At 47.2% G+C, this 24,757-nt stretch overlaps 1 protein-coding gene across 1 annotated transcript in view; it reads left to right on the top strand.

The window, feature by feature from the left end:
- Nucleotides 1-24,757, top strand: part of LOC135220482 (dnaJ homolog subfamily C member 9-like) — a 187,193-nt gene that overhangs the window by 86,284 nt on the left and 76,152 nt on the right. The gene's annotated exons all lie outside the window — the stretch shown is intronic.

Raw genomic sequence — 24,757 nt, 5'->3', positions numbered from 1 at the left:
AAAACTAAGCGCTGTGATTTTTTGAAAAAATTATTTTTTCCGGTTCCGCGCTCACTCCAAACCGGCGCCGGCATACAGGAGAGGTTTTGATTTTTAGGGCTTCGGCGTAAGAGGGTTAAGAAAAACCACTAAAAATTTTCATACTTGGTTTTTTTAATAGTTTTATCATCACAAAAAGTGCATTTTATGATGAAATTGATCACAAAAACAGGAATTTGTGGATATTCCTCATAGAAAAATACCGCGAATGCGCGAATTTTCCGCGAATAATGCGGGGAAACGTTCCCGAGAGAAATCCGCGAATGTGTGAGTCTGCGAATCCGGAGAACGCGAATACGGGGGGTCCACTGTAGTAGTAGTATAGTTGGTTCTAATCATTCTTTGTTCCGACACGTAATACAAACCCTCGGTCCTTTACATATGGAATGTACTTACAGCGCAGCTGGAACCGGTTGTAAGCTTTCGAACAAGGTGGTTCGGTAGTTAAGTGCTTGTCGGATAGTTGGGAGTCCTACCCAACTGGAAGGTAAACATTCACTTTGCTTTCGGCCGCCAATGGAGACAGACGTGTGTTCGCCGCTCTGCCCGCCATTGTTGTTTGCTTTTGCCTTCGCTTGACGAAGTCTTGTGTGAATGGTATATCTTTGGTAGTACTTGGAAGTGTGATTGTAAGTACTTACTATTATTGCTTTTTTCATTGATTGTGATTGATGTCTTGTGCTGAAATGAGCAGCCACGAGACAGAGAGACCCCTCCGCCCCCCAGTCAACCGCAGATTGTGCCCTGGCATGGAGCCTTTAGATCCTTCGAGGACGTTGACCCTCATGATCTTTGTGCTCGGTGCCGAGGGCGAGAGTGCTCTTGCGCCGACACTTGTTTAATTTGTGTATCTTGGTCGGAGGAGCAGTGGGAGCAATACGAGGGAAGGAGGAAAGCGCGTAAACTGGCCAAGGTGTCGTCGAAGGGCTCTCCAGCGACACTATTGGTTTCTTCCTCCGTGTCAGCTCCTTCCCATTTGGGGGACGTGTCATGTTCAGTTTCTTCACTCAACCAGTTGCGTGTAGAAGAGGGGGCGCGGCACCCTGGCGTTCAGTTGTACTCGTGGTCTCCTCAGGGTTGTCTGCCGCTGCAGGTGGCGATCTCGAGCAGGTCTGGTACTGGCTAGGACTCCCGGGCACACCGAGTATTCAGGGGCTGCTGCATCACCTGGCTGCACATGGTTCCGGGCAGGTGACGCATGGGCCAGCGACGTCAACGACGACAACAGTGTCGACGCCTGGGTATTCTGTTCCTCCCCACCTTGTCTACACCCAGCACGTGGTGATGGTGACCCCTACAGCTGCGGTCCAGGCCCCGCTGCCGTGCGTGCCGAGGAAGGAGACGACCCCACCTCCTGGTTTTGCTGCCCTCGCCCCAGCCCCTGACTTTCGGTGCCCCAAGAGTTCCCCGCTCGACCTGCTGCCAGTTCCAGTTGTCGCTGCCCCAGTTCCAGTTCCTGCCGTCGTCGCTCCAGCCTGTGGTGTTGCTGCTCCCACCGCAGGTCCCTCCGGACAGGCGCAGCTGGGCCCTGTTGCTTCGGCAACTGCCCCAGCTCCGTCCTGGATGGAGGACCCTGATGGTGGTCCTGAGGAAGCTGACGAGGAAGAAGAGGAAGGTGTCATCGTCTTCGTCGTCATAGTCTGCAGCCGCCTCTTCCCCTTCAACTTCCGAGGCCCCACCGACCAGATCGTACGGCCAAGTGGTTGGAGGAGACAAAGAGGGGTCTGCCTTGGTTCCTCCTGTGGAAGGAGGAGGATCTTGGGAAGTGTTCTCCCTGGATGGACTTGACAGTCCATCTCCCCTGGACACGGTCACTCCTGAGATCCAGAGGTCATTGTGCCGTTTCGTCAGCACAACGACCTCGGGGAAGGATCAGTACTCCCTCCCTCCGAGCCTCCATCGAGGCTGGAGTCGTTCTGGGGCCCTAAGAAGGAACCCAGGACGACGGTGGGTCTGCCCCAATCAGCCTTGGCCAACGGTGTGCTGGGCCAGGTGAACTCTTGTATCCAGTCATGAGGGATCGCTTAGGTCTGGCAGGTCGACCAAGCTGCTTCCCCCTCCTCGACCATGACAGAGGCGGTTCTATGTGCCATCGGAGGACCCGCTGCTGCCCAAACAGGTTAACCCGGAGCTAGCTAGGCTAACCCCGGGGTTGTCTCTTCAACACCTGCTGGCCGAGAACCTCTGGTTCTCACAGCAAGAGGCACTGACTTTGGAAGCGACTGCCATGGCAGCATTCCAAGCAGCCTCCTCGGGAAACATCACTCCTGAAGGAGACCAGGCTATCGGGAGATTGTGTCAGTCTGGAGGTAGGGCTATCTCTTACCTGGCGCACCAGATGGCCAACCTGGTTCTGAGACGTCGGGACGCAGTCCTCGCTCGAGTGACCAGGTCGGCAGGGCGTGAGGCAGCTTTGGGTCTTAGGAACGGACTCCTGCCGCAATCTCGGGATCGTGGTGAACTTCGAGAAGCCAGATCTCGAGCCCAAGCAGAGGATGAAGTACCTGGGCGCGCTGATTGACTTGGTAGCAGGGCAAGTCTTCCCCGCAGACTTGCGGATCAGCAGGTTCAGGGAGGCAGCCGGATGGTTCCTGTTTTGACAGGAGCAGCCAGCTCAGCAGTGGCAGGTCGTAATCGGTCACCTGTCATCTCGGGAAGTTAGGGCCAGGAACAGAGTGAGGGGTGGCATGAGGTGGGACTATGTGTAAAGGACCTCAGGTTTGTATATTTAGGAAAAATACAATTTACGACAAATTGTGATTTGTTCTGACATGTAATACAAATCCTTGGTCCTTTACATATGGAAGACTCGCTTATTGGTGGGTGGAATCTGAGTCTTATGAACAGACAGGTGTTCGTCTGACCTTGGTTCCCTCCCTGGTCATAAGAGCAGAGGAAGGGATCCTAGCCTCTGCCCAACTTATCGGGGTATGTACCACAGGATCAGTGGTCAGACCTCTGGACCAAATTCATAAGAGGGAGGCAAGCATGCCTCTTATGAAAAGTAAGCAAGAACTAGTTCCTACGCAAGAGCCAAATATAAGGTCTTGGGTTTGTCTCTTGTTGGTGTCCGCTCCCCCCTTGTTAGGGGAGTGGCAGATAACCGCTCCTATCCCTAATGAAAGGGATAGGACGGAACTCAGTCTTGTAGCTTACCTGCATCGGCATCCTGTCCAGCTTAGTGACGACCGCCACCCCTTGCCCGCAAGTAGAGGTAAGAAAAGAGGTGGAAGAGAAGCCAGTCACACACTCATTAACTCTTCCATTCATGCAGTCTCACAAGGATGAGATGCTATCTTGTCCGTCGAGGGAGCTGGGTAAGCTACACAACTTGTTGAGCAGCCACCCTGGGTCCCAAGGAAAAAGTGTCCAAGTACCTTTGGGCGATATCCCGAAGGTAGAAGGATTTAAAAGTGGTCTGGTTGGCCCAAACCCCTGCCTTCAGCACCTGTGCCACGGAGATGTTCTTGCGGAACGCAAGGGGTGGACCAATACCTCTGACTTCGTGGGCTCTCAGCCGAAGGGTACTGGTGACGTCACTCCTATCCGAAGCGTACGCCTTCCTGATCACCTCACGAAGCCAGAAAGAAAGAGTGTTCTTGGACACTTACTTCTTGGTAACCCCGGCTAACGAAGAGGCGTCGACACTCAGGCCTGAGTTGGCGAGTTCTCTTCAGATAGTGCCGTAGCGCCCTCACAGGACAAAGCAGCATCTCATCCGCATCGTTGTTGGTGAAGTCCTTCAGGGAGGGGATTGTGAAGGACTCGAACCGGTCGTCAGGGACCGAAGGGCTCTGAGTTGTCGCTACGAAGTCCGGGACGAAATCGAGCGTCACCGATCCCCATCCCCTCGTGTGCTTGACATCAAAAGAAAGACCATGCAGTTCCCCTACTCTCTTCGCCGATGCCTGGGCCAGCAGAAAGACGGTCTTGAGGGTCAGATCCTTGTCTGACGACTCTCGGAGTGGCTCGAAGGGTCTTCGAGTCAAACTCCTAAGGATGAGAGTCACGTCCCACCCCGGGGGCCTGAGTTCCCTGGGTGGGCAAGACCTCTCAAAGCTCTTCATCAGGAGGGAGATTTCCATGGAGGTGGAAATGTCCACTCCCTGCAGTTTGAGGACTGCGGAGACGGAGAGGAGCTTCTCTCGGCGAAGGAAGACGAGGAAATCCGTTACCTGCTGAAGATGGATCACTTCCCCTGGTACACAGCTGCAGAGGACTGTCTGAGGTACCCAGCCATCTCTGTTGCTGCTCTGCGAGAAAAGCCTCTCACTCGCTAGAGATGGTGGATAACAGCCAGCCGTGAAGAGACGGGGACCGAACCGCTCAGTGGTACCGTTCCATGTGTGGTTGGCACAGGAGGTTGTGCCGGGGGGGAATCTCTCTCGGTGCCTCGGCGAGAAGAGCCAGCAAGTCCGGATAGCAAACGGCCTGAGGCCATTCGGGTCCCACCAGAATCATCCGAAGATTCGCGGTGACCTGCACCCTGCTGATCACCTAGCGAATCAGACAGAACGGGGGAAAGAGCGTCCTCTGCAGCTGCCCACAGGTCTGCCACAACTGAGAAGAAAACCTCGAGTTTCCTGTTGTGGTGTTGGCAAACAGATTCACGACTGGACGCCCCCACAGGTTGAAGAGCCTTTCCGCCACGTCCGGGTGAAGAGACCATTCGGCCCCGATCACCTGATTCCGACGGCTGAGCTTGTCTGCCATTACATTCCTCTTGCCTGGAATGTATCTGGCTGACAGCTCTACCGAGTGAGCTACTGCCCACTCATGCACCTGCATCGTCAACTGGTACAAAGGGAGGGACATTAGGCCCCCCTGTTTTTTGACGCATGCCACTACTGTGGTGTTGTCGCTCATCAACACCACTGAGTGTCCCATTACCCGTTCCCGAAATTCTTGGAGAGCGGGGAACGCTGCCTTGAGCTCCAGGACGTTGATGAGAAGGTGCTTGTCATGATGGTCCTACACACCTGCAGCCAGCAACTCCTCCAGTTTGTGCGCCCCATCCATCGGTCGATGCGTCTGAGAACAGCAGCATCTCAAGGGGAGAGTGTGGAGAGGCACTCATCTTACGAGGTTCCTGTCGTCCAGCCACTAGGCTAGGTCCTGCCTCACCTCCTCCGTGAGAGGGACGGGGAGGTATGGCGGGTCTCTTGCCTATGACCAACACTCCTTTAGTCTCCATTGAAGAGACCGCAGGTGAAGATGCCCGTGAGAGAAAATTGATAGAATGGGGAATAGGAGGGAATCTATATGAATATATTAAGGAATTCCTATCAGAAAGATATATAAAAGTCAAAGTGGGGGCAGAAATCTTGGAATCATTTATTCAGGGGGAAGGAATCCCTCAAGGTAGTGTACTAAGCGTGGCATTGTTTTGCTATAGCAGTAAATGAGATAATTGAAATGATCCCACTAGGAGTCTAAGGATCCCTTTTTATAGATGACTTCGTCATATATAGTAGTGGGAAAAAGCGCTGGACATAACCAACAGATTACAAGCAGTCATAAATAGGGTAAAAAAATGGGCCGACAACAAGGGTTTTAAGTTTTCACCACAAAAGAACAAAGGCGGTCAGATTTACAAGATCAAGAAAACAGGAATTAATTCCTACTTTATTCTTAAATAATGATATATAATTGAATTTGATGATCAGATAAAATTCCTCAGGGGTAATACTTGACAAAAAACTTACTTTTAAAGAACATATGGAACAACTGGCAATAAAAGTGAGAAAATCCTGAAATATAATAAAAGTAATAGCGCATAATGACTGGGGTGCTGATAGAACCTCTCTGATAAAAGTACATATATAAGGCTATTTGTCTCACTAAACTTGATTATGCATATCAAGTAGTATATGGCAGTGCTTCTAAAACCGTATTAACAAAACTGGATGTCATTCATAACGTGGGTATAAGATGTGCACTGGAGCCTACAGAACTTCCCCCGTGGAAAGTCTGTATGTAGAAGCAGGAATAGATCCCCGGAAAGTACGAAGAAAAGAAATAGGATTAAAATATATAGCTAAAAGCAATAACCTTAATGATAATCCAAACTCTAAATATATGAAAAACATGACAAATAATTATGACAATAAACCAAGAACCTCAAAACCATTAGAGACTAGATTAAAACCTGATATAGAACATCTAAATTTAGGAACAAGTAGCATAACAAAAATAACCACTCCTAAAATACCTCCATGGAGACATGCTAAAATAGAAATTGTGATAAATCATTTAATAAGAATGTAACAGATGCACAATTAAGGAGTGAATATCTGTCACAGGAAAAACATAAACAGGACATTAGTGTATTTACACGGATGGTTCCAAGTCGAAGGAGGGTGCAGGATATGCTGTAGTAAAATAAAATATAAAAATAAGGGGAAAAAATTGAAAAATGTGCTTGATATTCACTCCAGAGATAAATGCTATATTGGAGGCTATAAAACATACCTTTATGGTGAGAAATGCAAACGATACCTTTGTAATATACATGGATTCTAAAGTGCTTTAGAGGCACTAAAACAACACAATTTCTCATCCTGTAATTGAAGAAGCAAGGGAGTAGATAGATATAACAGTAAAACAGAAATCTTTAAATATAAAACACTGTTGGGTCCCTTCCCATGTGGGCATAAAGGGTAATGAGGAGGTGGACAAAGAAGCCAAAAAGGCTGGTAAAAAAGGAATTATAAAAAAAATACAAATACCTTACAATGACATTAAAACAACAATAAATGAATATTGTCAATCAGAATTGGAAATAGAATGGCTAGAATTAAATCATAAATTAAAGCTCATAAAATCGTCTGTAAAATCTTGGAATAGACAACAGTGTCAAAGAAGGGAAGATGTCATATTAACAAGATTAAGAATAGGACATTGTACATATTTTACACATAAATACTTGAAGTTGCAAGGCAAGGAAAGACAGGCCCCTTACTGTGACCACTGTCGTACTCTGGTCACAGTCCGTCATCTGCTGACGGAATGCCATAAATTCGAAAGAAAGCGAAAATCAAACAGCATATATAATATACCACTTAAAGAACTATTGGGAGAAAATGCCCCACTCCAAAACATAGTAAATTATCTCAAAGAAATAAACCTGTTTTATATGATATAACACATCTTATAAATTCATAAAGTTATACAGTAAGCGCTGAATGGCCTTTGCTGCCTCAGTGCTTGGTGTCACACCTAAACTTTATAAAACCAATCAACCAATCTTTGGACAGACATCCAAGCTCTCTACTACATAAGATGAGCATTGATCATAAGCGGTATTCTCCTGCAGTAGCGCTCTTACAAGGTAAAGTACAACAAGCACTAAGAGTGCTGACTACTGTCTTTTTTCAAGAATCCTGTTATATTTTTGAATGAAGCATACATCCACAGATTCCCGTCCTTGCAATGGGTAATGAGCTGCATAATTGTTTGGTAAACATTGCAATAAAAAAAGGATTTTGACGTAGGAAAAATCTATTTCTGGGTGATTGGCTCGTGTCGCCCTATGAAAGGATCCTTAATATCATTCTTTCTAGGCAAAATTAATCTAAAATTACCAGAGAAAAACAAAATTAAGAAAATGTCAGTAAAACTGACTCGCTCACTCTATAAAAGAAGTGTCGGTATGAGAATAGGGGCGAGTGGGATCACTACCACGAGACATTCACCATTTAGACCTTCCAATCAAAATCCCCACTAGAGAGAGCTGATACTAACGGGTGATGCGGCCGCTACTACTACTACTAGGGACGCCACGGACAGCAGCGCCCCTAGCGGTCATCCTTAATCTATGAACATCTTGTCCTGCAGGGAGGGCAAACAAATACAGGGTGGGTTTCATAGGGCGACACGAGCCAATCACCCAGAAATAGATTTTTCCTACGTCAAAATCCTTTTTCTGGGCTCAGCTCGTGTCGGCCTATGAAAGAGTACCAGAGAAACAGACAAGATGGGAAAAAGGACAAATGAAAATCATGTTGTAAAAAAGAGGGATATAATAGTGAATCAGGTATATTACAGAATACAAACTAAGTACTTAAAGCTAACTTATTCTAAACAATGACATAAAAAGAAAGCCAATAATATAAAGTACTTAAAATTAACTATGTTCATGAAACTTACCTGTCAGATATATATATAGCTGTATTCTCCGACGTCCGACAGAATTTCAAAACTCCCGGCACACGCAGTGGGCGGCCAGGTGGTTAGTACCCATTCCCGCCGCTGGGAGGCGGATATCAGGAATCATTCCCATTTTCTATTCAGATTTTTCTCTGTCGCCGGTCGGTAAACAACTGTTTACAGACCTCCGCCTAGGATTTTGAAACTTCTTGTGCTAACTTGAGTATTCTGATTGACTTTTGGTTTTGATTTGGCTTGTTGCTTGGCATACGTGATAGTGGATTTGATTTGGATTTGGCTTTGACTTTTCTTTGATTACGATGTCTGGATCTAGCTCTGCTAGCTTCAGGGTGTGTAAGGTGCATGAATGTAAGGTGAGGTTGCCGAAAGCTTCGGTAGACCCTCATTCAGTGTGCTCGAAATGTCGTAGTCATGTATGTATGTTGAATGATAGATGCATAGAGTGTGAGCAATTGACTGAAATTGAATGGAAGGCATATGATTCTTACGTGAGAAAGCTTGAGCGTGATAGAATCAGGAGGTCTTCCTCTAGGAGTGCTTCTGTGAGTAGAAGTCAAGGTAGAATTGTATCTCCATTAAATCCTCCTGTAGATGTAATTCAACCTGATCCTGTTGTATTGCCTCCGAACAATCAGGAAGTGTCTGCAGAAGGAAGCGTATTATTTACGATCATGGAGTCGATTCGCGCCTTGGAATCTAAAGTGATTGCTCTACAGTCAAATGTGAATTGTGATAAAAGTGTTAGTGCATCTAGTGTTGTGGAAGGGGGGTCAGATCGGTCCCATAATGCCTCTAGGCCTAGGCCCCTGCCGGACTCCCAGGCCTTAGGGAGAGGGCAAGCCGAAAGCCGAAGGAGGGTTACGGGATCTAATGACCGGTCTGACGTCCCTTCGGCAGAAACTGAGGACGAATCTCAGGCTGCCGGTGTTCATGCACGGGCACGAATACTTAAAGAGTGCTTCTCTTCTTCCGAGACTTCCTCTCCTCGCCGAGGTTGGGACGCTCGGAAGACCTCTCAGGGGGAGAGCGGCAGGGGCGCAAGGTGTCGCACAAGCGGCCGTCGCCCTTGTCGCCCTCTTAAGAGAGGTTTCAGAGAAGAGGACGCTTCACGTCCTTCTGATCATTACGTAGAGTCATCACCTGAAGATTTTGAAGCTTTTCCGCCACAGAAAAGGAACAAGACTTCATCAGGGGAGGACTCTTTCGAGCGTCCAAGTCGCTCTAAGCATGTTCCTGAGTTGAAGGAAAGGGCATCCCCTCGCCCATCTTCCTCGCACAGGATGAGTCCTTCTCCTGATCGAGAACTTTCCCCTTCAAGGAAAATGCTTTGGGAAATGCAGAGACAGTTAGCCTCCTTTTTTGAGAGAAAGGAGGCAGAAACTAGTCATCGAAGGAAGGATAGGTGGCTGCCTGTTAAGAGGACTAGGCAGTCCCCGGCTCCTCCTCTGCGTTTTTCGGCCTTTGAGTCTCCTCCTAGTAGCCGACGCATTAGAGAACGTGATTACGTTCCTCATGAAAGGGCGTCTAGGAGAGACGAATTTGACAGAGACGTGAGTTGTCGCACAGGCGGCCGGCGTCTTTGTCAAAAGGCCGAGAACGCTCAAGGATCAATATCGGAAGTTCAAGCTTTGCATGTTGATGATCACGCTCGGCGTCTTAAGCAACGAAGCGCTTATCAGGACGCTCGAGAAGACGCTTTTCAAGACGCGCGGAACGCTCGCCAAGACGCTCCAGCTGACGCTGTTCAGGACGCACGGCGTCCTACACATCATGACGCTCAGCAAGACGCTCGAGCTGACGCTGTTCAGGACGCACGGCGTCCTACACATCAGGATGCTCTGCAGGACGCTTCTCAGAACGCGCGGCGCCTTGCATATCGGGACGCTTTCCAGGACGATCAACAGTTGAGTCCGAAACGTCAGGAGGTTTCTCATGTTAAAGTGTCGAAGTCATCACGATCTTTGAAGGGCGCTGATGACCGAGAGAAGGATTCGTCTAGTGATCGCTGCCCTACTGATGATGACGAACCAAATGTGTCAGCGTCGTCAGACTATAAGACGTTGACGGATTTACTTAAGAAATTGTTTCCAGATAATTTTCAAGCGCCCGTTCCTTGCTCTCCACCTTCACAATTTGCCTCATCGAAGGCCAGGAAGGCCCCTGGCTTCGTTAAGATGGCCACTTCGCTCTCTGCGAAGAGAGCGTTTAAGAGAGTTCAGGATTGGATGGATTCAAGGAAGGTTAAAGGGAAGACTTCGTTTGCACTTCCTCCATCTAGACTGAAAGGGAGAGCTGGGATCTGGTACGAAACAGGAGAAGAAGCAGGATTGAAAGCACCGTCTTCTTCTCAAGGAGATTTCGCCAATTTGGTGGACGCTCCAAGGAGGTCTTATTTGTCATCGGCTAAGGTTTCCTGGACAATGACGGAGACTGATCATCACCTCAAGTTATTTTAAGACGCTAGAGGTGTTTAACTTTTTAGATTGGTGCCTCGGGGCTTTGGATGTACAATCGAGGAGTCAAGACTCGATTTCGCTGGAAGAGCTTCGAGTGTATTAGCTTGTATGGATAGAGCAGTAAGGGATGGCTCTGATGAGTTAGCATCTCATTTTGCTACAGGTCTGCTAAAGAAGAGAGCTCTCTATTGTAGCTTTGCGGCGAAAGCAGTTTCTCGCCCCCTTCTCTACGCACCTATTTCCGCAGTCCATGATTAAGGATCTGTCGGTAAACTTGCAAGAAAAAGCAACAAGGGACCTCTTGACTCAATCTTCCAGACGACCTACTCCTCAGGCTTCTACTTCAACAGCTCCAGCACCCAAGAAGAAATTTAAGCCCCTTTTCGTGAGCACCTTCCTCTAGAGGTTCTTCGAGAGGAAGGGGGTCCTTCAGAGGTAAGATCTCTTCTATCAAGAAGGGAAAAAAATTGACGTTTCTGCCCTTCAGGCACCTGTAGGTGCGAGACTCACCTTATTGCTCAGGCATGGAGGACGATAGGGGCGGACACCTGGACCCTAGATGTGATCGAGAGAGGATACAAGATCCCTTTCCTCTCTGCGCCTCCTTTGAGCACGAAGCCGATAGACCTGTCGCCCGCATACCAGTCAGAGAAGCAACAGATCTTACTCGACCTTCTAGATCAAATGTTGGAAAAGAAGGCCGTAGAGGAAGTCCTGATGCTGGATTCCCCAGGCTTCTACAACAGGTTATTCCTGGTTCCGAAGCAGTCTGGGGGATGGAGACCTGTCCTAGACGTCAGCAGACTGAACATTTGTAAAGAAAGAAAAATTCAGGATGGAAACTTCTCAGTCTGTGCTAGGGGCCTTGAGACCAGGGATTGGATGGTGTCATTGGACCTTCAAGACGCTTATTTCCACGTCCCGATCCATCCCCAATCAAGGAAGTTCCTGAGGTTCGTCTTAAAAGGGCAGGTCTTCCAGTTCAGGGCTCTGTGCTTCGGTCTGAGTACGGCGCCGATGGTTTTTACTTTCCTCATGCGGAATGTGGCGAAATGGCTTCACCTATCGAAGATAAGAGTCTCGCTCTACCTGGACGACTGGCTAATCAAGTCGCCTTCGAAGTCAAGGTGCCTGGAGGACCTTCAGACGACATTACAGCTGACGAAGGCCCTGGGCCTTATAGTAAATTACGAGAAGTCCCATCTGATCCCCACGCAGTCCATCGTGTATCTGGGGATTCAGATGGATTCAGCGGCTTTTCAAGCTTTTCCATCAAAGGAACGTCAGCAGAGATGCTTAGAGAAAGTGTTAGCCTTCTTAGGGAAAGAAACATGCTCGGCGAAGGAATGGATGAGTCTGCTGGGAAACATTTCTTCGCTGGAGAAGTTTGTTTCCCTGGGGAGGTTGCACCTCAGGCCACTCCAGTTTTTTATGGCAGAAAACTGGAAAGACAAGAATTTAGACTCGACTTTGATTATCTCAAAAGCGGTCAAGGATCATCTGAAGTGGTGGCAAGATCCGACCAAACTCTCGGAAGGGATGTCCCTCAAGCTTTTGAGCCCCGACCTAGTGTTGTTCTCAGATGCCTCCATGGTGGGCTGGGGAGCAACACTAGGAAAGGAGGAAGTGTCAGGCCTTTGGAGAGGGGAACAGAGGTCCTGGCACATAAACTTAAAAGAATTGGAGGCTATTCGGTTGGCTCTTCAGTTCTTCGAAGAACGATTGGTGGGCCGAGTTGTCCAGATCAACTCGGACAACACTACGGCTCTCGCTTACATAAAAAAGCAGGGGGGACACACTCTCGATCACTGTTCGTGATAGCGAGAGACATCCTTCTATGGGCGAAAGCTCGAAACATAGTGATCCTGACAAGGTTCATTTCAGGAATTCAAAATGTTCGAGCGGATCTTTTAAGCCGTCGACATCAGATGCTTCCACAGAATGGACCCTACATCTAGAAGTTTGTCAAGAGCTATGGAAGTTGTGGGACGGCCGCTAGTCGACCTCTTCGCAACCTCGAAAACGAAGAGGCTTCCGATTTATTGCTCTCCAGTTCTCGACCCGGAAGCAATAGCGGTAGATGCCATCCTATGGGACTGGACGGGGATGGATGTGTACGCCTTTCCCCGTTCAAACTCTTAGGAGAGGTAACAAGGAAGTTTGCGGCGTCGCCAGGAGCGAGAATGACTCTGATCGCCCCCTTTTGGCCCTCAAGCGATTGGTTCACGGAGGTCATGTCTCTTCTGGTAGACTTCCCGAGAACCCTGCCAGAGAGAGTCGATCTTCTCAAACAGCCCCACTTCGAGAGTTACCACGGAAACCTCTCCGCTCTGAGTCTGACTGCGTTCAGACTATCAAGAAGTTGGCCAGAGCGAGAGGTTTTTCAAGATCAGTGGCAGAGGCTATTGCCAATGCGAGAAGAACTTCCTCTCGAGCAGTTTATCAGTCGAAGTGGGCTGTCTTCAGGAGATGGTGTAGGAAGAAAGGTATTTCCTCCTCCACGACCTCTGTGAACCAAATCGCTGAGTTTTCTCCTGCATTTGAGAAATGTGGACAAACTAGCAGTGCCCACAATAAAAGGATACAAGAGTATGCTGTCAGCTGTCTTCCGCCACAGAGGATTAGACCTGACAAATGATAAAGATCTTCACGATCTTTTGAGATCGTTTGAGACAACCAAAGTACTACAACCGAAGGTTCCATCATGGAACCTTGATGTAGTTCTAAGGTTCTTGATGTCGGCTCCCTTTGAACCTCTGCATGCTGCCTCATTGAGAGACACTACTAGAAAGGCGATTTTCCTAACTGCTCTTGCCACGGCAAAGAGGGTTAGTAGTGAAATTCAGGCAATTAGTAAAGATGTGGGTTTCAGAGGACACAGTGCAGTGTGCTCCTTGGATCCTAATTTCTTAGCGAAGAATGAGAACCCATCTAACCCCTGGCCAAAGACCTTTGAAATCAAGGGTTAACAGAGTTCATCGGACAAGAGCCAGAGAGAGTCCTGTGCCCTGTCAGGGCTCTCAAATTTTACATGCAAAAGACCAAAGATTGTCGGGGTCCTTCTGAGAACTTATGGTGTTCTGTTAAGAGACCCGACTTTCCTATGTCGAAGAATGCACTGGCATTCTTTTTACGGAGCACCATCAGGGAGGCCCATGCGTCCTGCTCGGATGGTGATATGAAGCTTTTGAAAATAAAAGCCCATGAAGTGAGAGCTGTTGCGACTTCAATGGCATTTCGAAAGAATATGGCACTTAATGATATCATTAGCGCTACTTTTTGGCGAAGCAACTCTGTGTTTGCTTCACATTACCTGCGGGATGTGAAGACGGCATATGAGAACTGCGAGTCGCTAGGACCATACATATCCGCAGAAATGGTGTTGGGGGCAGGGAGCAGCACAAATACTATCCTATAGAAAAGGGGTAGGTGTGCTTTTTAATTTTGGTGTTGGTTTATGGTTGAAGGGTTGGTTGCTTGAGGCGCTTTCCCTTTCTTTAGCCTAGAAGTTATGGGACTAACTTCGATAGGTTAGGTCAGGTGGTGGTTTTTAGCTTCGTTGCCCTCACAGTATGGTCAATATGGTCTAGTCACATTGTGGTCACGCCCCCCGTTGACAGATCATCTAGAGCGCACCAACTACAGGTCACTACCTTGTTGGTAACTCTAGTAAAGCAAAAGCAGACTTCGGTGACAGTAATCAAGAAGTCAGCTATGCTAACAGGTAAGGAATCAAGATGTCAATCATCTGCACTTGAGGTGTTTCCTAAATCCTTCTATTCTGTCCCTTCCCACCTCCAATGGTGGGATTTAGCTATATATATATCTGACAGGTAAGTTTCATGAACAAAATGTTATTGTTATGATACAATAAAGTTTGTTCATACTTACTGGCAGATATATATAATTAAAGTACCCACCCACCTCCCCTCAGGGGACAGTGGTATGAAAAATCTGAATAGAAAATGGGAATGATTCCTGATATCCGCCTCCCAGCGGCGGGAATGGGTACTAACCACCTGGCCGCCCACTGCGTGTGCCGGGAGTTTTGAAATTCTGTCGGACGTCGGAGAATACAGCTATATATATATATCTGCCAGGTAAGTATGAACAAACTTTATTGTATCATAACAATAACATTTATATTAAACATAGTAATATACAATAATGCAATGCAATTTAACAAAATAGATTCACTTAAATAAGGTATTTACATAATATACAAACACATTGTGTCCTACCCTAGCATAAAAATAAGGGTAGGTACACTGAAGTACATTATAAGTACATAGTGTGGATGTCCCTAGCAAAAAAATAAGGGACAATCCACCAATATGATCTCAGCGGCTAAGGCTAGAGTATCCGAATAGCATGGCGATAGGGTGAGGCATGTTGGACGAGGTAGGTAGAAAGGAGACCTGGATCTATACTATGACTACTATACAGTATCAGGAGAAACAATGTTTCCCGCTGCTACTGCAGAAAAATTTTAAAGATGCCATGGACTTAGGTAGTGACGTTTAAAGACTGTCGGAGATTTCCATCCAGTATACTTTTTAAGATCCTCGAAGTTCATATGTTGAAAGTAGTTAATTGAGGTGGCTACTCCCCTGATGTCATGTGCTTTTGGAAATGAATCAGGATTGGCTTGTTTAATGAAGTAAAGGATCTGTTGTCTAATTCCTTTTACTGATAAAGTACCACCTTTTTCTCTCATGAAGAGAGAACCTGAGGATCTTGAGGATGTGCGAGATAGAAAGGCTCTTAAAGTTGATACTGGGCAGAGAGAAGGATCTTGCGGAAGTGGGATGACTTTCCAAGGAGCCCACCTTGCAAGAGGATCCTCATTTTTAGCCAAAAAAACTACGATCCGGAGCAAGCAGAACTTCTCCTGAGGGAGGAATTCCACATGACCCGCATCTCTGGATAGAGCCGACAGTTCTGAAATTCTAGCTCCTGAAGCTAGGCTTAATAAGAATAACGTCTTTCTAAGAAGCATTATGAATGTACAAGACGAGTTGTCAGTATCTGATGCTAGTTTGAGGACATCATTTAAGAACCATGAGACTGCAGTAGGCCTTTGAGAAGGTCTAAGTCTAGCACAGGCTTTAGGAATAGACGTAAAGTAAGATTCAGTTAGGTCTATCTGGAAACCCAACTGGAAGATCTTCTTCAAAGCCGATTTATGAGTAGTAATAGTGCTAGCTGCTAAAACCTTTTTCAAACAAGGATCTGAAAAAGGATATAGCTAAGTTAACTGTCATGGTTGTAGTGTTTGATTCTTTCAGGAAGGATGCTAATTTTTTAACAGCTGAGTCATATTGTCTAATAGTTGACTCTCTCTTATCTGATTCTAGGAAGAGGATGTTTTGTGGATCAATGTTAGCATCTTTGTTAGCCGCAAACTTCATGAAGTCCATAAAGTTAGGGTCTGAAGAATTCCTGAGGAAGCGAACACAGTCCTCATTTGTACTGATTGTGACAGCTTGGGATTGGGAATCCGTTGAGGTCGGAGACCCAATTCCAGAAGCAGAGGATACCAGTTGCTCTTGGGCCAGTCTGGAGCAATCAGGGCTACTAGTCCCTTGAAAGTCCTCAGCTTGCTCAAGACTTTCAAGAGAAGATTCACTGGAGGAAAGACATAAATTTTTCTCCACTGATTCCAATCTAACGACAGGGCGTCCGTGGCTTAAGCCAGAGGGTCCAGGTTGGGGGCCACATAGCAAGGGAGCTTGTGGTTTGCTTGTGAAGCGAAGAGATCCACTTGGAGACCTGGGACTCTCCGGCATATCCACTGGAATGACCTGTCGTCCAGGGACCATTCTGATTCCAGAGGGACCGACCGGGACAAAGCGTCTGCTATCACATTTCTTACCCCGCCAGGTGAGTGGCGGACAGATGCCATTTGTGTTTGTCTGCTAGTGCAAAGATGGCTATCATGACATGGTTCACATGTTTGGATTTGGACCCTCCTCTGTTGATGCAATGAACTACCACTGCACTGTCCAAAACTAGTCTTAGATGAGACTTTTTCGGGGGAAGAAGTCTCTTCAGGGTAAGAAATACTGCCATTGCTTCCAAGACGTTTATGTGGAGCTGGCGGAACTGAACTGACCAAGTCCCCTGAACTTGCTTGAATTGAGAATATCCCCCCACCCGGACAGGGAGGCATCCATGTGAATGGTTAACACTGGAAGGGGATATTGAAGGGGTACTAGTTTGGCCAGGTTCTTCACTTTTGTCCATGGACGGAGCTGATTGCGAAGGATCTGTGGAATTACTGACAACTTGTCTCGAGATTTGGCGTTTGCTCTCGATCGCCAAACTCGGTTTATATCTTTCAGCCTTGCTTTCAGGAGGATGTCTGTCACTGAGGCAAACTGAAGAGAACCTAGGTTTCTTTCCTGCTTCTCCTTGATGTTTGTTTGCATTTGAGAAATTGTTTCACAGACTTGGCTATTTCTTTCCGTTTGACCACTGGAATTGACAGATTGTGGGAAGACAAATCCCATTGGATTCCTAGCCACTGAAAACGAGACTCTGGAGTAAGTCTGGATTTCGTCTTGTTTATTTGGAACCCCAGATGTTCCAGAAATTGAACTACCTTTTTCGTGGCTTTGAGACATTCCTCGACTGTTGGTGCCCAGATCAACCAATCGTCGAGGTATGCTGCTACCATTATCCCTTGAGTTCTCAATTGTTGAACCACCACTTCTGCTATTTTCGTGAATACCCTGGGGGCTACATTCAGACCGAAGGGCATCACTTTGAATGAGAATGTCTGATTTCCTAGTTTGAAGCCTAGGAATGGGCGGAAGTGCCTGGCTATAGGGATATGATAGTATGCGTCTGTAAGATCGATGGAGCATGTGACGGCTCCACGAGGAAGTAAGGTCCTTACCTGCGAGATGGTAAGCATTTTGAACTTGTCGCAACGAATGAAAGAGTTTAGCCTGACAAGTCTAAGATTACCCTTCTTTTTGTTGAGCCTTTCTTTGGCACGCTGAATAAGCGACCTTGAAATTTTAGATGCTTGACTCTCGCAATAGCTCCTTTCTGAAGGAGTTCGCTCGCGTAATCTGTCAATTCCTTTGAAGGTTCCTGATAAAATGATTTGATTGGAGGGGGATCTTTGATCCAACTCCAACCCAATCCCTTGGACACTATGCTCTGTGCCCAATTGCTGAACCCCCACCTGTGACGGAAGAGGAACAGCCTCCCTCCTACCTGGGGAGCCTCACTATTGTTGGGCGGGTTGACCTCCACGCCCTCCTCTGAACTGCCTACCCCTTGTCGCTCTTCCTGTGCCACGCTGGCGAAAGTGGCCTCTCGCTCTGCTACCTCTCGACTGCCTATTAAAGGGAGGGTAAGCCTGACCTTCATACATAGGGTTGAAGGCCGGCGAGAGTGCGTAGGAGGTCGAGGGTTGCGACTGAGGAGACAACAGGAGGATGGGTTGGGTCTGTTTTGAGGTTGATGGTTGTCCCTGTTGGGTAACTGGGACGGCCTGAACGACTGCTGTTGCTGCTGATGTTTTTGTGGAAGGCTGGAACCTTTTACCAGACTTCTTTAGTTTCTTACCAGCAGCGGGGGCGGATTCTTGTTTCCTCTTAGAGGAGATACCCCACCTAGCTCTAAGGCTCTGGTTGAGCCTAGCAGCCTCATGGTGCACCTCATTCACAGCGGACTCTGGGAAGAGGTCCGCCCCCCACATGCTGGAAGCCAGGAGTCTATTAGGTTCGTGCCTAATAGTGCATTCCTGCAGAACGTGCTTTCGGCAGTTCCTCCTAGCTTGGAAGAAGTCGAAAGCATCCGTCTGAACTGTTTGAAGCTGAGACTTGGCCAGAATCTTAAATAGAGGTTCTGTGCCATACGATAGAGCCGCCATCTCAGTGATAATTAGAGAGTTGAGGGATCTTCCAAACCTAGTTCGAGCATCGAACTCTGCCTGGATCAAGGTATCAGGCAGCCTTGGAAGCTTTTCGCCAAACTGGTCCATTGCACAGTCTGGTTTGAGCTTACCAAGCGTGAATGTGGCAGGCAAGTTCTCCCACAATTCTCCGAAGGCTGGAAAGAGCGGAGAAGTAGAATCCGCTTCCCTCAGCTGTGGCATGGGCTCATCCTTGAGGACTGCCTGAAGAGTCGCTTCCACTATTTTGGTAGCGAACGGAAGAGAAGCCTCCTCCTCCGTCGCAAAAATAGTGAAAGGACTCTTGAAAGCTTGGAGCTTAGTGTTGGTACACTCCCAGTCCTCAAGGCAGTGAACCCATTCCCGCTGAGCGTGCTCTCTACTATAAAGCACGTTCTCTCTGGAGATCTTGTCCTCCCTAGTGAGGGCCGCCACGGTCAGCCTAGCATATCCAATGAAAGGCTGAGTCAATCCCGGAGGATAAAACTCGAAGTCCTCAATCCTTCGAGTTCCACACTCCGGGACAGAGATCATACCGTCCTTGAATGGAGCGTAAGCGGCCACTCTCCATGGGTTATCCATGGAGAAGGCTGGTAGCGACTCATAAGGAGGTAGCTGGAGAATGCCAGCACCTGCTACTGGGGAGACTGGATGAGGAGCCTGAGCAAGCCCAGCTACTCGGTCCTCATTCTCTCTAACTCTGTTAGAGAGATCTTGGATGGACTGGCCCGACTGACTAAGGGTGTTCGACAGCTGTGCAAACATCTGTTCGAACTTGGTTCCGAGGGCGGAGACCTGCGAGCCTACCATCTCTCCTACCTGTTGCATCACCACTGCTGAGAAGGCAGTGGGATCAAAGGTGCTCGGTCCCGCTACTCCAACCGGCGTTGCCGGAGTGGATGCGGTGGAGGCCGGAGAAGGCATTGGCTCAGCAGGAGCGCGAGCCTTCTCCTTAGAAGCCTTGCTTCTAGAGCTCTTGGAGTATGAAGAGCTCGGCTTAGCCTTCACCGCGTCAGCATAGGAAGTAGAAGACTTCTTTACTGAAGAAGACGACGACGACTTCTTAGAAGTCGTCTTATGGAGGGTCTTCTGTTCTCTCTGTCCCTTCACCTTTGGGGGTACAGAGAGAGCGGGAGAGCGGGCAGGAATCTCAGATCCCGTAAAGCCTTGGAAAGAAGCAGTAGAAGGGACAGGAGAAGATCCAGGAGCGCCCAAGGAAGGACCTTGGGCGCCCGACACACCTACCTCAACCAACAAATCCTCCGCACCTACCGCCATAGGCTCAATATTTAGGTCCAAGGTTGCGACGTCTGGGACCGGCTCTTGCGTGGCCACGGCCCCGAACGACTGCTGCACCTCTTGCTGGATGGAGGCGATGAGAGGGGCTGCAGAGATAGGGTCAACGTATCCTGTTGATTTGCCGCCGGGGAAGATCTGAACGGCCAGCTTCTTATCCAAGATGTATGGCTGGCCCTTGGCGGCATTCTTCCCGAAGCCGCCCACCCAAGCCTTCAGGGTTGCTAGGGCGACTTCCTTCACGGCGGCAGCCTGAAAGAGAAGGCGAAATGAAGCTTCTAGTGGCGGGGACGGGGTTTAACAAGCTTATGACTAAGTGTTATTAGTAATACGATAAAGAAGTCTAAAATCGACTTACCCCCCCCACCAGCTGACTGACAAGGTCATAACAGATGGTGCAGGCTTCCGGGTGCCAGACGATCATGGCGTTGTGGGTCGTAGCACACGGGGCGTGAGTCCTGCACTCATCGTGGGCGCAGGGGTCGTACAGAGTCGCATTGCACCCTAGGACCTGACAGTTGGTAGCCTGTAAGTGGAAAGATACATAAGTATCAGGAGAACACTTACAGCCTAACAATTGCTCCGCTGCATGCCGGAGCGAGAAAGTTAAATTAAACCAGAGCCCCGCCATAATACGTGTGGTAACAAGGTGGTTGGAGTTTGTCCAAGGCTACGCCGGAGACAAGAGAAAGAATCCAACCAGGTGTGGTGGTGAGAGATGAAACCACGACGGAAAACGACGGAGATGGTATACACACAGTTAGATAATACTAAAATTCACCGTAAAATTAGGGTATATCCTTATATATAACGAAATGAATATCAATCTTTTCCCCGTCTACTAGAAGAATGCCCGGGTAAGAAGCAAGCTCTCCTCCGGTAGCGGGAAAAAAGGGAAGGATACAGTATGCAAGCAATAGACCACTAGTAGTGACCACCCCGCCCGCTGGCGGAGCCAGACGAACTATAACCAAAGGTGCCCCGGCTGCGGCGGAAGGCTCCGTTCGTTATAGTGGGGGAAAGGTGGGACTGAGCAATGGGGGGGGGGGGGGGTTCCCGGCGTAACGCGGCGGGAGAGAGAGAGGGGGGGGTGGCCTACTCCTCCCCGTCCCAACAACTACCCGCTCGGTGACCCGGTACCCGATACAAGTGGTCGCCCTATACCCCAGCTGGGAAGAACCCCTGGCCTCCTCAGAGAAGGAGGGAGGAAGGCTACTGAGGTTGTCATGGCAACCAAGGGGTCCCCCAGACCCCTCCCTATACCTGGTAGGGAGGGAAGGGGAAGGGTAAGGTGCGATGGAACACGTGACCGCAAGTGGCCTAAGCCGCGATAGCAACACAACCGTGGGAGGGCCACGTGAACCAGGCTGTACCAATACATGGGACATGCACCTAGGCTAGCCTAACACCCTAAATAGAACTAAAATTACATCGTAAAAGGTGGAAAAGACACTTTTAGTAAAAGAAAAAGAAGCCCAGGAGGAGGCAAACTGTTCCGAGGAACAGTTGACTACTTGGAGCCAGCGATAGCCGATGAAGAGCAAGAGCCGGGATGCTGGGCCAGACAGAATAGCCCTAAATACCAAACTAAGAGAAATGGTAAAAGGGCTGACCTAGCTAAAAAGGCGATGTAAAAAACGATGAACGTGATATAGTAAGCCCATAAGTACAAGAAGTCCCAGTATGGAAGACCGGGAATTCTTAACATGAGGCAGCATGGCGCCGCCACGAGTCGACCGGGAAACCGTATATGACCTATTAGAAGGAAAATACTGGTCCCTGGAAGACTAAAATACGGTAAAATACTACTTATGAGGCACTTAACTTAGCCGATGCGATGGCAGCACGTTCCATGATTGATAAGGAGGTAAATCCAAAGATATACAGCACAAGTGAAAAAAGCGTACAACGCGTACTGTCTAATGATTAAGGATGACCGCTAGGGGCGCTGCTGTCCGTGGCGTCCCTAGTAGTAGTAGTAGCGGCCGCATCACCCGTTAGTATCAGCTCTCTCTAGTGGGGATTTTGATTGGAAGGTCTAAATGGTGAATGTCTCGTGGTAGTGATCCCACTCGCCCCTATTCTCATACCGACACTTCTTTTATAGAGTGAGCGAGTCAGTTTTACTGACATTTTCTTAATTTTGTTTTTCTCTGGTAATTTTAGATTAATTTTGCCTAGAAAGAATGATATTAAGGATCCTTTCATAGGCCGACACGAGCTGAGCCCAGAAATGGAATTTTTACAATAAAATTAAATTTTATTGCATGCTTACTGAACAATTATTTAATTAAAGCCCTCCCTCCTCCCCATAGGTGGATGGTTGGGCAGAATGAACTGATGACACCTGGTCTTTTGTACCTGTTCCTCCCTCAAGTGGCGAGAGATGACGTCACCTAATAGGCGGTTGCAGTGCCACTACAAAATTTTGAAACTTTTGTCTGCAATGTTAGGAACCTACAGCTGTATAATTGTACAGTAAATATGATAAGTTTCATTTTATTATAAAAATTCCATGTTTGTATTTTATATTACAATGCTAATAGTATCTGAATGTTACATACTCTAATTTTATATCTTGTTATGTGATGCAACCCCATTAAAATTAGCTTGAAAATTTGTTCTTCAAAAGTCACATGATATGCAATTATATACTGTAACCAAAAACTAGCCTATACACAAATGGTTTTGTGATTTGGTAGTCGTCGTATACTGCAGATTTGAGATAAATTCATGGAAATTTCCAATAATTTTGTACTTTGTCTTATCTCAAGGTTGTCTTTTACACAGAAATATGCGGTAGGTGTTGGAGTGGGTCTAGTGGTGGGTTGATCTGATAGTTTGATCAAGGATAGTGTGGCGATAAATCTGGTCGTTCATGATGTAAGCTTTACAAAAAAGAAATACTATTTGAAATCCAAAGCCAATAGGGTTGGTATTCATCATTATCTTATTGAGCTCAGATGTAGCAATACAAATACATACATAGTTTATAATGGTACAAATATTGTTTAGTATTTAGAACTATGTATTATTGAGAGAAAAATTCCATCTAAAATCCTTGTTCCATCTTGAAGATAATCCATGGTTTAATGCTGCGTGTACACTTGCCTGTAATGAAAATAAAAAAGCAGATAATTGCCAACACTATTGATTCTCCGTAGGGGGTTAGTGTCGTCAGTGCACCTCATTTGGTGCAATGTAGGCATTACATCAGGGTTTTTGCAGCGTCCCTTCGGCCCCTAGCTGCAACTACTTTCATTCTTTTTACTGTACATCCGTTCATATTCTCTTTCTTTTATCTTACAGTCCACCCTTTCTTAACAATTGTTTTATAGAGCAACTACGAGGTTTTCCTCATGTAACATCATTCAAACTTTTTACTGTCAATTTCCGTTTCAGCGCTGAATGGCCTTAGTTGGCCCAGTGCTTAGCATAATGCCAAAATCTATATAAATTAAATCAAATCAAACACTATTGATTGTACTGTCTTTGGGTCTAGGTTTAGCATGGTTAGTGAGCAGTGAAATCTAATGGCAAGAATTATGAAAACATTCTTTACAAGGCAAGAGACATTACAGGCTGTCTCTTGCCTTGTAAAGAATGCATTTATAATTTTTGCCAATAATTCCTTGAGAGTAAGATTGCATTTGGTGAATGGTTTCATGAGCTGCTTTTTCAAGGGGAAGGCATTATCACTAACAATGAAGTATTGGATCAGTCAGTTATCACCAGGAAGTTTGTCATTTGCAGGAAGCCCAAGGGTTTTGCTCTCTTTTAAGTGGGATGAATTGAACACATCTCCTTTTGTGAACTTAAACTGTTGCCACTGGCATCAACCCACATGAACTTATCATCAGCATCCACAAGTCTAAGCAAAATGATGGAAAAGAATCACTGATAATTTTGAAAGACAGATCCCTAATTCCTTGGTGCTCTTTTGATGCTTGCTGTCAGTTGCCCCATTGTGCGATGAAAGTTCCAACACTCGGCATAACATTTACTGACCTCACTCCACGTACCCTTGTAGTTGGAAGCGACGCAGCTTCTTGACCCTTTTTCTTGATATTCATACAAACTTTAAGGACGAAGAGGGGTGTTTTGTGAGGCGCACAGAAACTATAGCATAGACTGGTAACTCATCACTTGCCAGGAACCTTCAAGTTATTGTGGGTTGGAGTCCCAGAGGCAGAGGTTGTCTGAAGTTAGTCTCCTATTTGGTCATACCTTGGTGTCAACCTTAGCTGTAGCTAATGGAACATTGCAGGCTTATTCCCATGAAAGTTCTCTCGGGCTTTCCTCTTCAGTTCTTCCATCGGGTTATGGTAATTCCCACACTACCGTTGTCGTGATATCCAGGGCTGCACCCAATACCTTATCCTTCGTCTTTTTACTTTTATTAGTTTATAGAGGAGAACAGCCAAAGCAATTGCATCTTAATGTGTCGTCAGTTTTGCTAAGAGCATGAATTGGTTGGGTGCTAGGGGAACTGCTATCCTTGTGATATTTACTCACCAGGTATAGAGTGGTTGACTGCACAGGAGGAACCAATATATTCAATAGCATGTTGATTTCTGACCACCTGGTGACTGATGGGCCACTCAAAAAAATTATGGCCGTCAACCTATTATGACTGTTGAGTGCTTAGTATATGACTGGAGGGTGCCTAGTTATCTGATGTCTCCAACAGTGGTATACTAATTGCACATTGGTGGGCAACTGTGCACTCATCAGCTGCCCACTCGGACTACCAGTGTTATGACTGGTTGACCACCTCAAAAAATGTTCAGTGGTCATTCACTGGCCACTGGTTTTGGAGGTTGCAGGTGGTTGGGAGCTGGTTGTAAACCCAGGGTGACTGGTGCTTAACTTCAACGTTTATAGCTTT

Source organism: Macrobrachium nipponense, chromosome 2 (assembly GCF_015104395.2).
Source record: "Macrobrachium nipponense isolate FS-2020 chromosome 2, ASM1510439v2, whole genome shotgun sequence".
NCBI lineage: Eukaryota > Metazoa > Arthropoda > Malacostraca > Decapoda > Palaemonidae > Macrobrachium > Macrobrachium nipponense.
The sequence above is the reverse complement of the archived record's forward strand: the minus strand, read 5'-3'. Positions and strand labels throughout refer to the sequence as shown.